The 16,517-nt window shown below is 52.1% G+C and overlaps 1 protein-coding gene across 24 annotated transcripts in view; it reads left to right on the forward strand.

The window, feature by feature from the left end:
- Nucleotides 1-16,517, forward strand: part of MAP2 (microtubule associated protein 2) — a 180,162-nt gene that overhangs the window by 80,635 nt on the left and 83,010 nt on the right. For all 24 annotated transcript variants that reach the window (XM_084524722.1, XM_084524726.1, XM_084524729.1 and 21 more), the window contains one exon: nt 11,760-11,819. The gene's annotated coding sequence lies outside the window, so the exon portion shown is untranslated. The remainder of the gene's footprint in view (nt 1-11,759; nt 11,820-16,517) is intronic.

Here is a 16,517-nt window from a genome sequence, read left to right on the forward strand (position 1 = left end):
GCAGATATTAAATCTGCGATGTTAAGGGAAAAAAGGGATGTACCTTTCTTCACTTGCCTGAAATTCCACTCCGTTTTACAAACTCAGTCTTTGGGCTGCATTTTTTGGGGCAATCCCAAGCCGAAACACAGGCTGGGCAGAGGATGGATTGAGAGCAGCCCTGAGCCTAAGGACCTGGGGGTGTTGGTTGAGGAGAAGCTCAACACAAGCCGGCAGTGTGTGCTCGCAGCCCAGAAAGCCAACCCTGTCCTGGGCTGCATCAGCTCTGCTCAGACCCCACCCGGAGCCCTGCTCACGAGTCCGAGGCACAGTTGATCGCTGTGGGGCAGGAGCATCTGTCCCAGCTTTGCTTCTCTCGCTCTTGTTGGGGAGAATGGGTGAATTTGTAAATGACGGCATGGGAGGAAAACCGTGAGCCCTGCACCTGCTCCAGGTGAGAGGGCTCCATGCTCCAAGAGCTGTGCTTTGGGTGGCACGGCTAACGCTGGGCTGGGCATGGGGACAGAGAGCTCCTGGCTGCTTACATGGGCTCCATGGCTATTGTGGGGCTGCCATCTGTCCCCTTCACGCAGCGTGACTTGGTTTTGTTGTTAGCTTTACCCGGCTCTCACGACATCTCTGAAGCACTGGCCGGCCCGCATTCATTGCTGGATAAAGGAGCTGCTGCTTTTCTTCACAGCAAATCACGTCTCCCTGCAATGCCAGTAACTCTGCCTTCCACCCCCACAGCTTCTGCGGGCAGCCGTGGTCCCCAGAGAGGTCAGCCAGCACGAGCTGGGAGCCCCCCAGAAAGAAAAGATCATTTTCTGTTTCGGATTCTTGTTAAGCCCAGCTTTTAGCGTGGCTGTGGTGTTGTCAGACACAGGAACAAGCACTTTTATCCCCCCTGCTGCATCGGAAGCAGAGAGGCTGTTGTAAAGGCAAATGTGGGGAACTGTAGCTGGCTAGGCACACTGAATAAAACAGTTTGAGAGCTGCGAAGCTGGTGTGGGGACATTCAGACACAACACGGCTGCACGTACGGAAATATATTCCTAGTTACGGAGCGCTCTTCCCCGGTTGTGATTTTTAAGTTCAAAGCAGCAAAACGTGTCAGTGTGTGTAGATGGCAAAAAATGGATTCAAGAAAACATTCAGGTATGAAAGACACTGGATGCCCGGGGGAATGGGCACTCAGGGTTTTGCCGTGCCTGCTCTGCATTGCCCTGGCTGGGGTTTGTCCAGCAGCAGTTGTGTGTTTGCTGACTCGTTGGGGTTGTCCTGCCTCTCTGGTTGTTCCCCCTGTAGTGTTTCAGGTCTGGTTTTGTCTTTTCAGGCTTGGGTTTTCATCCTGCTTCCTTGGCATCAGCTGCAGTTTCTGGGAGGGGAAAGAGGAGGGTGGAGATGAAGAAGCAATTCATGAAGTTTCAGCAGCTCAGGTGATGGGGCAGCTCTGCAGTGCTTCATCCAAAGAGTGGTCTAGGATGCTCTTGCAGGAAATTGCTTGCACGAAGGCAGTTCTCTTCCAGATCTATTATTCATTGCTCTGCAACTTGGGACAAGTCATTTCATTCTCAGCCTCGCAGCTGACTGCGTTACTTGGTTTCTTGCCTAAAAAAATGTGAAAAAAAAAGAAAAACCTTCCCGTATCTGGATGCTGTGAGGCAGATGCTGCAGACACATGTATTTATATAGTTATCTGAAGCCTGTGCGTGCCCTGTAGCGTTGGGAGGCTCGGGTGAGCAGGTCAGTCCCTTGCTGAGCCTCTTGCTCCGGGTGGAGCTATGACAGTGACCTGCCTGGCTTAGGTTAGCGCTTCTCCTCGGCTGCAGTCGCTCTGCTTCTGAGAAAAGACGTTGCAAACACGCGGTTTTTAGCAGGTGACCTGGGAGATAAAGATGGGGAAACTTAATTGACATTGTCACCGTGGAGCCTCTCGCCAGAGGCTATCGTCATGCTGAGAAGTGACGGTGATGAAGTTGGCAGAATGGGACAATGCGTTGTTAAATATTAACTGCTGAGATTCACCTCCTACTTATTCGCTCCCATTGAGCTGGTAGAGCTTTGGCTGGCGCTGGTTCCCACATTGCCCCTTTCTTCTACAATGCTTTTGGCTGCTAGTGGTACCCTTCTAACGCAGCCCTGACACCTGAAAAGCCCCAAGCCATGTCCCAGTCCTGCTGGTGCTGCCTGTTTCTTGGTTGATCCTCAGTAAATTGGTGTAATGACATCCCATACGTTGAGGTGTGAATGCGGAGGTGTTCAGATCTACGCTGCGGTCATACCAGTGGAGATGTTTTAATTCCCATCTACATGGCTTTAATTTATCTGTAATGTTCAGTATTTGCGGTGATCGTAACAGGCGGCTGTTGTGATGGACGTAGCTGAACCTTTAAAGGTGAGGATGGTGTGGGAGAAATACTGCAAAGGCTGCCAGGGCTCGATTTCTTCAGGGTGGTTTAACAGCAGCACACGCGGCTGTGTGGGCACAACCTTAAAAATGAAACTCCCGTTGAAATGCTTTCATTTCCATATTCAGACAGATTTGTGTGGTTTTATTGACTGGTTGCAAACAGCACATTAAAGCATATGCCATCGAAATTAGGGCAGTGTTTCCTACAGCGTAGCTCCTTGCTGCATGTTATTTACTCTTTCTGTCCACGGAAATCCCAGTGGCAGAAGTCCCTACATATGTTCTCCATAAAGCCACCGAGGATGCGTGTTTCATACAGAACGGGGCTCATTAACAACGTGAACACGGAGCAGGCTTGGGAGATGGCTTTTAGCTTCCTTGTACACGTTTCAGGATTTCAGATCACATAAGAAATGATCGGTCCCCATCTGGGCACCTTCGCAACTGGTGGAGCATGGTGGAAGTTGGATGCAAGAAAAATTAGTTTCTGCTGGTTGTTTTTATTAATAATCAGCAGTAAAACAACTTACAGCGGGTGAGGGCTTTTGGCTCTGTTATAATCAATAAACTCCTTCCTTTGGGATGGCGAAAAAGGGAATCAACATGTGCTCAGCAGGGCTGTCCTGGGGCTGGGACTGGGTTCCCTTCTCAGTGCAGATGATAAAACAGCTTCTGCAAGACCTTTTCTGCGGGCAGCAAGGTTAGGGTGGATTATTTTAGCCATTACCCAATTTAACCGCTACCTAATTTTTCTTCGGAATAAGCTAGAAACAAGTCATTCACAACATGCAGCCTGTCGAGGAGACCAAGTCCCCTCTTGCAGCCTCTCAAGCACCCGTTGGTCTCTGGGCATGGGAAGAGCCACCGGCAGCAGCGTTCGGTCCCTGATGGCTGGAGCAAATCTATCCCAAGTGCGCACACACACCAGGAATCCCTCTGAATTTAGCAGTAATGCTTTCTTGCTTTAAGCAAGAAACTTCAAGCTTGATACCAGGTTGATACCAGCTCAGTCTTCACGCACGTGTTCAGGATGAGTGGGGTCCATTTTTCCTTCTGGGTGGAGCCTGGTGGTGTTGGCTGGCTTTTTCCTGGGCCTGGAGCTTCCCTCAGGTGCTTTGGGACTGACGCCTTTGCTGTTGGTCCCTGACGGAGGCAGGGCAGGGGCACCATGCCTACGGTCAGTAAGGAGAGCAAAACGCACACGGCTTGGCAAAGCGTGCTCAGCCAAGAGGCAATTCATTTTGCAAACTGTTTTAATTGGCTTGGAGTAATTTGGGGTGAGCTGCTTCCCGTAGCATATGTTTTCTGGGAGCCTGGCCAGCTCAGCAACAAGAGGCCACCAGAATTGGCACCAACCGTGCGGACGCAGGGGCCTTGAAGCAGTGGGGAGCTACACGGGGCAGATCCCATCCCAGTACCCTCACGGGGGCTCGCTCAGCACGGGTGCCCCCTGGCTCCCAGGGGCGCTGAGGGTTCTGCTGCCGTGCCCGGGGGTTGTGCTAGCATCAGGCTCTGAGCTCTGCCTGGCCGTACGGTCTGGAGCTGTTCCACTTAGGGCAGTGGCACAGCTCCTCGGGTCAGGCCAGCTGAGAATACCCCTCTTGTGGCTGCCCAGCAGCAGCAGGTAAACCTGAACTCCTTCCTCACCTCCGCTTTGGCTGGGGCCTCCCCCAGCCTGGGAGCACCTTCTTCCGACTGCTCCACAGCTGGAGAGGGCTCCTGCACCTGCAAGGAGAGAGAAGAGTGGGACTTCCCCACAAGAGGAAGGAGAGGCCAGACAGCTCAGGTCCTGTTTTGGTGCGTTTCCCCAGCTCACGCCAAACCCAGAGAAATCTGCTCCTTAATGCCAGCGAATAAGCAGCAGTGGGATTTCTTCATTTGCATGCAAAACACCGTGCCTCCTAATCATCTCCAGCAGCCGTGAAAGCTCCTTTCGGAGAGATGCCCCAAAAGGTCACACGTTTCCCTTTGAATGATGAGCAGTGCTTTGAGAGGAGCTTAAGATAAACTTCAGCCTATGCCCATATGATGTGGTTACTGCAGCCCTTGGCCGAGCAGGGGTGGCAATGCTGTCCTCACAGCCCAGACAGTCAGAAGCCGCCTGCACTGCCCTGCTGTGCTGTAGAGCCCAGCTGGGATTTCAGGGAAGGCATTTTATCTTCCTTGGCATCAATTCCCAGCCTTTCAAAAATACAAAAGGGCACAATGCAGTGCATTTATTTGTTGTTTTTTTCTTTGGAACTATTTGCCTTGAAATTGAATGCACAGATAACCCTAAGAAATGAGAGGCAGGGAAGAGGAGCTAGCACGACAGCTGGGGAATAGGAGGCAGGTTATGGAAGACCAGAGGCAGATAGCATTGCTGTGGGATTGCTTCCTAGGAACACAGCCTGTGCTGATGCTGAATTACAATTTTTTTTTATTACAGAGAGCCTCTGCGTCATAAATACAAGCACATGGCAATAACCACATCTTCTTTCCCTGGTTTCTGTATTGGTTTATAAACTCTGCAAGGACCAAGCGCCCACAGTGCCAGGTCCCCCTCAGCCACCGCCCTGGCGTTATGGATGCGCTTAGCACCTCCGCCCGTCTCACAGCACCACGGCTGCTGGCGGCTCCTCCCAGCTGAGCAGGGTTTGGATGCATCACTTGGAGGTTTGTTCCCAGCACGTTGCCTGCTGGATGCTCAATAAGGAGCAGCCCACAAGCTTTGGGCCAAGGGCTGCAAGTGTTGCCCCATCCTCTTAGATGCTATGGGCAGAAAATGATTCGAGAGGAGAAATTAAGGCTTTTACTCACGGCATCATGCTGTATCCCTAAGCAGAGTGGTTCATCCTCTTCTTTTAAGGAGATCTAGTATCTTTCTACCTTCATGGAAATAGTTTTTGAGCTATAAAGATTGTTGTTTTTTTCTTTTTTCAATTATATCATCAAAATAGAAAGTATAAATTTTATTAGCAAAACATCTGCATCAGCACTGAAATGGAAGTTCTCCTTGCCGTGTTTTTCTTTGCTGCTATACGCAAATGTTTTTAAACCAAAAATGTGTTTTCTATTGCTTCATAACGTCGTCTGTGAATCCATTTCCAAATGTGTGAATTAAAAGTGGATCATTTTTAAAAAAAAAAAAACAACAAAAGTATCTGGTGAGTGGGCAGACCTGCTGCTCTCTGGATACCCACCTTCCCTTTAGGACTTTCCGTACTCCACATGACTCACTCGGCGTGAGGTCTAAATCCTGCTAAAGTGCCTGAAACACCCTGCTGCAGGAGGCTGCAGCCCTTGGGGTCAAATGGATCGGCAATACTTGGGGTCTCAGTTATTTTCTTTACAGAATCACTTTAGTCTCGTTGCAGGTATTTAGAGAACAGGACGGCGTTTTAAGGAAGCTATTATGCACTTCCGAGTAATGAGTTTCTATTCTGAATTTTCCCCAAGACTTATGTGGGGGGTCAAAAAAAAAAAAAAAATAACAGGTAGGTTTGCTAGATAAAGTACGAAAAAACTTGGTTTTGAAATTGCTCAAACAAGTATTTGATGGTAATGGCTTTGCTGTGACCCACGAAGTCCATAATGTGAAGGCCGAAGCACTATTTTTGGCTTGTTCTGCCTTGAGAGGAGCGTTGCAATCAGCGTTGCCTTTTGTTGGAAAACGCGTGGCGCTGCGAGCCGCCGCTGCAGCCCACTGCTTACGCAGTCCCGGGCAAGTGAAGTGCAGCTTTTGGCCCCAAATAATTTCCTGAGATTTGGTCAGCTTAGGAAAAAGCATTGTTATTTGAACGTGTTTTGATACAATCAGAAGCCTGTGGCGCTGAGAGAATAATTTTCTTTACAGGGATTTGGTTTCGAGAGGTTTGAAATCCGTATTTACCCTGCTTTTCTTGGTGGCTCGCCACTCGCTGTGTTTTCAGCTGCACCACACGGGTCTTTGTGAGGGAGGAAACGGGGCAACTAATGCTTTCTGCTGTGCTGTGCCTTGCTTTCTCATCTCCTCAGCACTGCCTCGTAACTCCCTGAATAAAGGGAATTATCAGAGACGGGGGGAGAGGGAATAGAGCGGAGGAACGGGGGTCTCATCCTGGCCGAGCAGACAGCTGTCCGAGAGGAGGCGGTGCTGCTTGCTGGAGGAAAGGAAGCCACGGGAAGTTTTCCCAATACTGCAGAACCTCAACACGGCTTCTGGCTCGTACCAGGGGTAGTTACTCTGCAGCTTCATTTCGTAACGAAGTGAGAAAGCTGTGCACCAGCTCCTTGTGAAACCACGAGGTAGTGGTCTCCTGCTTCTGGCAGCTCCTGGTCATTTTGAACGCTGTGAAAGATGTAGTTTTCTCAGTAAGGTCAACAGAATTATTTGAAATGAGTGCTCAAAAGAAAAAAATTCTTGTTTTTACTAAATCCCTTAACTTTCATGAGGACCCACAAGTGTGTATCCTTTATGGGAAGGCTGGCCTCGGGATGACCTCAGCTAGCCATCTGGATCCCTATTTCCCACTAACATATAGCCCGCTGAATTTGGCTTTTGTGACTGATAGCTTGAGCTGTTAAATACAGAACATTTGGGTTCACAGGAACTAGAGAATTTTCAAATAAACAACGGCCTGGGATGTATACATGGCATGAGAGAGTCCTCGGCTAAAAGCCTGGCGTTCCTGCGAGGCTCGGGGTGCGGGCTGGGCACCCAAGCTGGGCTCCAGCTGCTGCAGGAGCCGAGAGGTCCCCGCAGCACGCTCTGAAGATGCTGCAAGGTCAGCCCATGTACCAGCATGTGGTGAGTGTTTCTTTAGAATTGAGAGAATCGTCAATTTTTTAAGGAACCAACACGTTTTGGTCGTGGTCAAGTGGGTAGCAGCAAGATTGTCGTTAGCTTTATTTATGGGCATGTTGTTTTGTCCCACCCCTGCTGCCCACGTCCTGAGCAGAAAGCCCTGGAAACGAGGCAGGATTTCTGACAAGCCCCGGCTTGGCAGACAGGCGGAGGGGATTAATGACAGGATGCGCTCCCAAGTGCCCAGGAACCTTAAACACAGCTGGGGAGTGCGATCGCTGCTCCCAGCTGCAAGGCTGCCCCTTTGTGCCGCGTGTTGTGGAGATGGCAGCATTGCTGCCGGGGCCTTGGGGCCTTGGCAGGAGGCTTCGGGGGTGGGTGAGCAGGACAGGGGGTGTCGGTGGGCACTGAGAGTTCCTACTGGCTTATCCCTCTGGGGACAATTAGATTGTGGCATCGAAAACCTCCTTTAAGCATCACTGAATCCTCCACAAGCTGGCATTTCTTTCCACGTGCCTGGTGCTGGGCACGTGGTGTTTCTCTTTGCTGCTCTTTGGAGTTCGGCAAGGAGGAGGGCAGCCACGGGCAGGCAGGGGAATGAGGGAGGACAGGAGGAGGCAGTGAAGCTGGGTACGGATGTGCTGCGTGCCCCACCACCATGTGTCAGCACAGCTGATTGAGGTGGAGCTGAATTTTACCCAAGATTGTTCCCTCTGGTTCCTCCGAGTGCTGCTCCGGCAGGAGAGGGAAGCTCGCACCCACCAAGCTTCAAGTCCAGCCTGGTGCTGTCTCTTTGTGGCCTCTCAGAGGCTTCCCTGACATTTCTGGAGCTGCAGGAGGGAGCTGCACACTGGGCTGTCCCACTTCCACCTCCTGAGCTGCTGGGACATGGCCTCGCCGGGCTGCTGGCAGCTCGCTGGCTGTGCCTGTGGGGTGGGAGCCCACGGGCATCTCTGGGGGCAGAGACAGTAGGGGACGGCCTTCCGAAAGTGCCAGGAAAAACAAACCTCCTTCATGTATCGCGGGATGCAGTCGGTGAGTAGCTGAGGTGCTTTGGGACGGGGAGAAGGGAGAAGCAGAAATGCAAGTTCTTGCAGTGGGGTTGTCTGGCTTCGTCATCACACTCCCCTTGTGCAGCTTCAGTGGCACCCTTACGTTGTGTAATACCCCCTGATGGGAGAAGTGAATCCAACCCAAGCCAAAAAAAAATAATGACGTTTTGGTGTCTTACTTGACATTTCCCTCGCACCTCAAGTCCTGTTGACTTCTGAGATGTACTATGAATTTTTTCTGCCTGCCTGCTGGAACACAGGGCAAGCTGCAGGACGTGCTGCTGGGTGGAAGCACGGCCCTGCAGCATCGCTGGAGGCAGCAGGGGCCTGGGCTGGGCTGTGCAGCTCCTGCCTGCTCTGGGCAGCGCAGCTCCCAGCTTTGAGGGCTGTAGGGAAGCTGGAAGTGGCTCTGCCCGGCCTCCGGTCTTTTCTCAGGGCGATGTTTCACCCTGCATTGTTCATCCTTTGTGTCTATATGTTTAACGTCCATCTGGAATAGCTGAACTTTCTTGAAGCTCACAGCAAGAGCCACGGGACGTTGCCGTGTCAGCACCTCAATGACAGCCTGCCCCTGGGGGCAGCCAGGCAGAGCTGGGGCTGCAGGCGGGTCTGGGAGTGACACAGCGCGGGCTGGGGGCTCACAGCGACCGCTTTGCTGACGAGCTGGGAAAAAAAAAATAGGCCAGCGACTCATTTTACAAGTCTCTGAAGCTATCGTAAGAATTTATAGAGTTCATGATGTGATAAATTATAGATATAAAATAGCAGGTGGCACATCTCGCAAGCAGTATGCGTGGAAAGTCAGCGCGGCAAGATCAGGGAAACAGCCCCCAGAGCTGCCTTCAGCGAGCGGCCACGAAGGAAGTGAGTTTGAGTTGTAGTTAAGAGAAGTGCGGTGTTACCGACGGGCCTATGGCAGTGCAAACGCCTCCGAGGTAATTGCCATTGGAACAATTTCCTTCCTGCTAGTTATAAAATCAGCCGTGCTGTTCGGGCCACCGTTCGCAAAGCCCAGACACCGCACGTTGTCATTAAACACAGCGATTGTCTCCATCTCCCAGGCTCCTCAAACACAAACCCCCTTGGGGTCCTGGCTGGGCTGCTGCGTGCAAGCTGTGAAAATACCGATGTGCTCGTTTTATCCTTTGCCTTCCCCATCCCTTGCTGGTTCCTTCCTTTATTCCTCGCTGGCAGCCCCTTGGCGTGGCTGAGTTACTTCTGTGCCAGGAGGATGAGGAAACTCTTTCCTCCCGAGCCAACTGTGCTGACACCGCTCACCTTGCTTCCCAGAGGTGGTTGAGCACTGTCTGCTGTTGGCAGCTTAGCTCAGGCTCTGCCCACCCGAGATGCTTGGGTGCTGAGAGAGCTTTTTGTCTTCCCCGTTTCTGTCTCCTGGTCAGGTTTGGTTCTGGCCGTGTCCTCCTTCGTGGCTGTGAGCTGCCCAGACCAGCAGTAGCAGTCCCGGGATGCTTTTTCCCCATTAAAAGACTTTTCCCAAGTGACAGGGCTTTTTGACATTTATTTTAACCTACTGGGAGTTGTGGTGTGGGTTAGTATAGCGGGATGGGGCTCTGTGGCAGTGTGGGTTTTCCTCCACCTGGACAACAGCAGGTTCTCAACGTGCAGCTTCAGGTCCCCTCTCTGCTCTCAGGGCTCTGCTGCTGAAGGGCAGGGATGGAGAGGAGGAGGAGAGGGTGCTCTGGCAGGAGGGAGCTGCTCGGAAAGCGGTGGTGCTAATGGGTCGGATCCATTTGCAGGCTGTAATGCGTTGTTGGGCAAAGCACTAAATGCTTCAGAGCACAAAGCAGCGGTGAAGACTGCCAGCTTCACTGAACTCCTCGCTGGGACAGCTGCTTTGGGTGGGGGTCTCGTGTTTTCTGAGAAATCCCTGACTGTCCTCTGTTCTTCCCGGTCAGGAAGAGGTGGGAGTGCCGCTTACAGCCTGTCCCCAGCAAATTCCTGGGCCATCAGAACTGCTCCCCCCTTCTGGCATGCTGTATTTTGACTGTCTGATATTTTTGGTATTCCGCTGCAGGCTAAGATCGCGTTTATTATGGTAGACCTTTAGCAGGGATGACTGGGGTCTCAGTGCAAGCCACCGGAGCGTATGTGCAGTGATAACAGGCAATGTGAAAGCACAGAGCTCAATCTTTCTGCTTTAAATTCCCTAAAATGCCACCTAGTCACCTGGGATGCGTGTTGCAGGTGCGTCCACCCTTCTGTTCACGCTGAGTGCTGTTCTCTCCCCGTGGAGCCCTCCCGGGAGAGGCGTTCCCACCTCCTGGGGCTCTGCCGGCCTGGTGCGATTCCACACCGCTGCCACTTCGGAGGGACGCTGAGAGCATCCATCTTTCTGCCGAGCCAGAGCAGGTTTAATTAGCTTCTTTACCATTCCTTGGCACCCTGTGAGTGGGCAGAAGTGGTGCTGGCTGGGGCTGCGCTCCCGCACAGCTCAGCCCATGTAACCGCTGGCTGCGCGCCGCTGGCAGCCGCTCCCCGTGGGTTTGCTGTCAGAAGTGCCTGCAGCCTTCCCCATCGAGGCAGCAAAAAAAAAACAAACAACAAAAAAGCAGTTCTTGCTGAGCATTGCCTGGGCAAACCGGTGAGAAGCTGCGGTAAGCACGGCCCCATGGCGGCGTGGGAGATGGACTCTGCATGCAAGGAGGACTCGGATTAAAATCAGCCGAGCTAAAAGCAAACGGGAGGCAGCCGTGAGCACAGGTGATCGGACCAGCTGTCCCCAGCAGGCACCTCTGAGGACACTCGAAGGGGACACGTGGTGAAGAGGCACCTTGCTCCCTGACTGGCATCTGTCCGCTGGCATCTCCAGCTGCTCCGAAACGGCACGCTGGGGACTCGCTGGGGGGCTGCTCCGGGGGATTTCATCATCAGGAGGTGCAAAGTGGAGGGAAGGCAGTGCTGGGGGCGTGCAGAGGACAAGGCAGAGCCGAGCACTTGAGCTCCTTGTCCCCAGATGGCTGCGAAGCTGTGGGAGCGTGCGACACAAGGGCTTTAGGCGTGAGCTGCAGCACTCAGGGGCTGAGGCAGATAAAAGGCAGCAGAGAGCACTGCGCTCGGGCTGGCAGGGAACAGCTCCAGGGTCTCCTTCCATTCACTGAGCTTCTCCAGCTCTTCTTCCGTGACTTTGTGGGCACCTTTGCAAGCACCTTCCTCGTTCCTGCTCGCAGCCCTCCGGCCGCGGGGCTGTGTGTGGAGACAGATCTCAAGCTTTGGCCAGAGGTGTGTTGTGCTCCATTTGCCATCCCTGCTGCAGCGATTTTTGGGGCCATCTCCACCTGGCTGTCCTAGGGATTAAGGAGCCCCTTGGTGGTCCCAGAGCAAGCTGGAGACGAGGGGATCTGGGTTACTGTGTCTCGAGTGAGCCTTGGGAAAGAAAGCTGGGAGAAAGTCTTGGATGTAGGTGTCCGCGTATGCACGATGGTACAGTCCTTGCAGTATTGAGCTAATGCTAAACTAACTGAATTATTGAGTTAATGCTGAACTAACCGACTGGCGGCTAAACAGCGTGTCTCTCTCTCTTTCTTTACAGGAACAGAGAGTTTTCCTTGTTTAACAACCAGACGCGGCATCCTGTCATCCGCTTGAACAGGTATGACCTTTTTCCTCGTTAGCATGTTTTTGCACGGAGGCTGCTTCACCAGGCTGGGGAGGCTTGAGAAAAGAGCAAGAAGAAAACTTCTCTAACTCCTGGAACACTTGATTTTTCTGGGGTTAGTTCCCACTTTTGTAATCCTCCTTGGTTTTTTTGTTTTAAAAGCCTTTTACGTCTGATGGAAGCCACAAGGCCCCTTGTCTACGCAGCTGTCTCCTTGCTTTTGGTTTAGCAAGAACCACCTTGGGGTGGAAAGAGTGTTACAGTGGTGTTGGTGCTAAAGGAGGGCATCTGAGAGAGGTGACGGTGTTGCTGCCATGGGAATGGATTTCATTTATAAGACTTCCTACGAAGCATAAGCTAGAAATGCAGTAGCACAGAGCAAACAGGGTGCCAAAGTGCCTGGGTTTCTGCTGCCTTGACTACACTTGGACTGGGTAGGGTGAAATATTGCTGTTCTTCTGGCTGTGTTCACCCTGGCCTTGCAGCACGAGCGAAACAAGGCTTTCAGGAAGATGAAGGGGATGCCTGTAGTACAGTGACAGATGTAAGGCGTACTGGGAGGGCAGACATCTTCCCAGGGCCTCCTGTCGGCTCAGAAAGCTCACTTCAGGCTCTGCATCCATGGAGTGTGGAAACAAACATTTTATTCAGCCAGTAACGTTATCTCCTCTGGGTTCCTTCTGTGAGATTGTACTTAAGGGGGGAGAACCGATAATGAGTGATGTTGACGAGCCAGTGGGCAGGCTGTTCTGGGCTTTGTTTCACCGAAATCCTGCAAGCTGCCATTTTTTGACGTCGCAATAGCATGGCAGCAATTTTGGTTATACAGAATAGACTAAGGAGGCATGGAGTATTTTGAAACTTCTCATGTTTTTTCTGCTCTTTTCTGACCCAGATGAGTTTCCCCTATTCCCACTGAGTAGCCCGTGTCGTGCTTCTGAGGCTGCCCAGATATTTAATGATGAAAAAGGCGAAACGCCAAACAACTTGAAAGGAAAGCATGCTGATAGTACAGAATGCAAAAGCATTGATAGCGTGAGATCTGGCATCTGTGTATATGTGCACACACAGACTCGTGTATCTAAGTGCATGCATTGGGTCTGAGGCTGCGTTTGGCCTTTTTTTAGCTCTTATAGATCCATAAAGGTACTCATTGCCTGAACAACCCCTTAGTTTATGTCTGTGTGCTGTCTCTCCTGGCCCTGAGGGTTTTAAGGAAAAGGAAATCAGGGATCACATTTGTCCCTCCGGGTTTTGAGGGTGCATGAAGAACACACAGAAGTGCTGAGCACTCTCCTCTCTCTCCCTGAGCTATTTATTCTCTCTGACAAGCTGTATCAACCCAGGCCAGAACCAAAAGGCAGATGAGAGCTGTGTGCCAGCCTCTCCTGGCCCCGAGGGATGCTGCTGGCGAGGGGACGCAGGGCTGCCCGCCCCTGGCTGCACTAGGACTTGCTGACTGCATTTTAACCCTAACCCCACAGGAGGTCTGTCTGTCTGTCTGTCTGTCTGTCTGTTCGGGGCAGCCCAGCAGCTGGGTCAGCAGCGCCAGCCTCCCCGTTGGGCCCGGCTGCCTGCCAGCCCCTGCCAGGGCGGAGGGCAGCACGAGGCCACTCGCAGCGACCCTGCATGCCTCAGGAATTTTCCCATGGCCCTGTGATACCCTTGCAAGTGTCCAGCGAAGGATGAAATCCGCTCCAAAGACTTAAAGTAACAAGTGATTTTACTGTGTTCACAGTTTCTCTGGCATCCTCCAGGGCTGGGCTCTTGGGTGGGGAGGACAAGGAACAGAAAGGTGCAGTGTGGGCAGGGCACAAGATGCATCCAGGCGGTGTTATTGGCTCTGTCTTCTCTTTTCTCCATGCCATGGGTTTGTGTGTCTCCTGCTCAGCCTCGGGAGGGCTGCAGGGAGGTGTCCCCTCCTGGGTGCTGTGGCACAGGGCTGAAGGAGGCTCTCGGCATGCCTGCACCCAACCTGCCTTCATCAGCTGCCCTCTTAAAAATAGTCTCTGCCCCGTAGGCTGCTCTGCAACCCCCCTGCTAGCTGGAAACCTCTCCCTAGCCTCCAGCTAAAATTTGTCAACAGCCACAGCGTTCCTGTACCCAGCTAGCCTGTGCTTTTAGCTGCCTCGTGCTTACCCTTGTCATCAACCTACCTGCTGCTTCCTTCGCAGGCAGCACCGTCATTGATTTTATGATCAACCTGCCTCTTCCTCCTTTCTTCTGATCATCTTAATAGCCATTTTCTGCTCTCCCGCTTGCAAACACCTGTTTTGAACAGCAGCCGTGAAAGCAGAACACCCTGTTACTTGTCCTTACCCCGTCATCAGCATTTGCTGCATCGTGAAAGGCCTCGGGTGTGGTTGGTGAGTGATGGAAAGGAAGGCGAATGTCCCCTGTCACTAGTAAATCACGCTGCTGGTGGTAATAAGCCTACCTGTTGGGCTGAGTCACTGCTAGATGCTTAACACTTGTTTACAGCCAAGCACCGAGAGGGTTGAGGCAGGAATTGGCAGGCGGGGAGTATGTGGCTTGCTGCAGCTTCTTGGTGAGTATTTTGGATGCGGGAGGTGGGTCGGAGAGACCCCGAGGGGAGAGGAGGAGGGAGATGTCACCCTCACTTTCCCCTCTGTGGTGATGAGCGGTGACAGGTTCATTTGCAGGGAGAGGTTGGTGAGGAAACAAAGCTGGGACCGTGCTGTGTCAGAGTGCTCGGTGCTTCTCTCAGGCTCAGCAGCTGCCCCCAGCGCTTGGCCTTTCCCCTCCTGTGCCATAATGCTGCCCTGCCTGCACAGAGAAACCAAAATAAGCAAGGTGAGCTGTTTTTCACTCATGTGAAAGCTTTCAGGAGATGAGAAGCATATTTTCTTTTGCACTTCTGACAGTAAAATCAACAGAGTGCTTCCTGCAGCTCGAGAACCGGCCCAGTGTGCTCATGTTGAGCTTTCCCAGCTGCAAGTTTTGTCTCCTGAATCACGTCTGGAGAGAGAACTCCACACCAGGGAGTAGGAGCTCAGCTCTCCTAAAGTCAGCTGAAGCTTTGCCATGGGCTTTCTCTTAAAAACATATCATTTTCTAAGGATTAGCGGTTAGCGTCTGTGTGAAGAAGGAGTTGCAGAAACAACGAGTTGCAAAACCAAACCTGTCGAGGTGCACCTGGGGCAGTGAGCTGGTGAAGGAAGCCTCGTGTTGCTGGCCTCCTCGTGTAGCCTGACCTACCAGGTGTCCCCTGTTTGTCTCCCACAGCAGACGCTGCTGCTGCCTAAAGCCAGCTTTATCCCCAGCTCATAGTGCCAAGTTCTCTTGAACTCTCCTGCGAAGCATCTGGTTCTGGCTGGTGTCAGGACACGGGGATCTGCTCTCGCACATCAACACCGGGGGCTGGAATCACTGCTGCCTGCAAGGCAAGCATGGAAAAAATGATCCCATCCCGGCTTGCTATCTTTAAATGGCTTTGTAGTGCGAGTCCCCGGCTGCTTAAGCGCTACCAGCCCCTTCGGGTTCAGTGCTAGAGAGCCCGATGCTCAGAATCCAGCCCGAGTCAGGTGTATTTAAGCAGGCATGTTAGTAAACATGCTTTTAAAACAGCCAGGGGGAGGAAAGGGAGTGCTGTGTGCCTTCTGGCAGGAGAGGAGCCTGCGAGAGAGAGGCACAGCTTCGTTTGTGTTGAGCAGCGAGGCTCATGCGAAGAGCAGATGTTTGTTCCTAATGTTCTTCCCAGCGCAGCTGATGAAAGAAAACTCTTCATAATCGTGACCGAAGATATTCTAGTTGTCATCCTTGAGTCATTTTTTCCCTCGTTTCTAATCCCTGTGAGGCTTCGGTCCCTCCCAAAGCAGGAAGTTACCGCTCAGCCCGGGCTCTGGCTAAGACGCAGTGGGCAGCTGGAGCAGCGGCACCAGGAGAGGGACAGGGTGCATGGCACGAGCTGCGTCCTGCTGAGGGCTTCGTGTGTAGAGGGTAATCCTGACAGACAGCTTGTTCTCTTCTTCCTTTTCCTAATCACCCTCAAATTCTTTAGCAGAAGGCTTCAGGGCAGTTTTCTAATAAAATTGTAAGTGTGCCTGCTCTTCAGCCTTTTGCCATGTTTGCATGGGATGTCCAGGGCAGGTTTTAAGGTGCTCTGCTCAGCAGCCCTGTAGTTAATTCATAATGTTACCCCTGCCCACATCCATAAGGTGTCTCTGCAGCGTACCCTCAATAAAATCTCCCTGGCACCCTTATTTTAGTTATTTTGTGCAAAAAAAAATATATTTTGCTTATACAATTACCCTTGCGTAACTCTGCCGTGAAGAAATGTAACAGAAGAATTAGGGTTCTGCTTTAGGGGTGGAATGAAAACAAAATGAGACGCAACAGGATCGAGTCCAGGGCTAATGGCGGGGTGCCTGGGAGCTCGCTACTGTGTGCAACAGCTTTTGCTGTGAGTCTCGTTAGTGCTCTGATTCACCGCTGTAGCTGCCATAATATTAGCGGCGAGCTGTCCAAGTCTGGATTAGATCACTGCTGTGTTCGGAGCCGCCTGCTCAAACAGCGCAGTTGTTCCAGACCCCAAAGAGCTTACAGGTCTACAAAGAGACGTGGAGGTGTGAGCAGCAGGCTGGTAAGACTGTGTTTGCCAGTGTAATTACTGGCTTAGAGACCCCGTAGCTCACGCTGGGAAATCAGTTCTCACGTGATGCAGTTCACCTG

This window comes from Aythya ferina (genome assembly GCF_964211825.1).
Source record: "Aythya ferina genome assembly, chromosome: 6".
Lineage (NCBI taxonomy): Eukaryota > Metazoa > Chordata > Aves > Anseriformes > Anatidae > Aythya > Aythya ferina.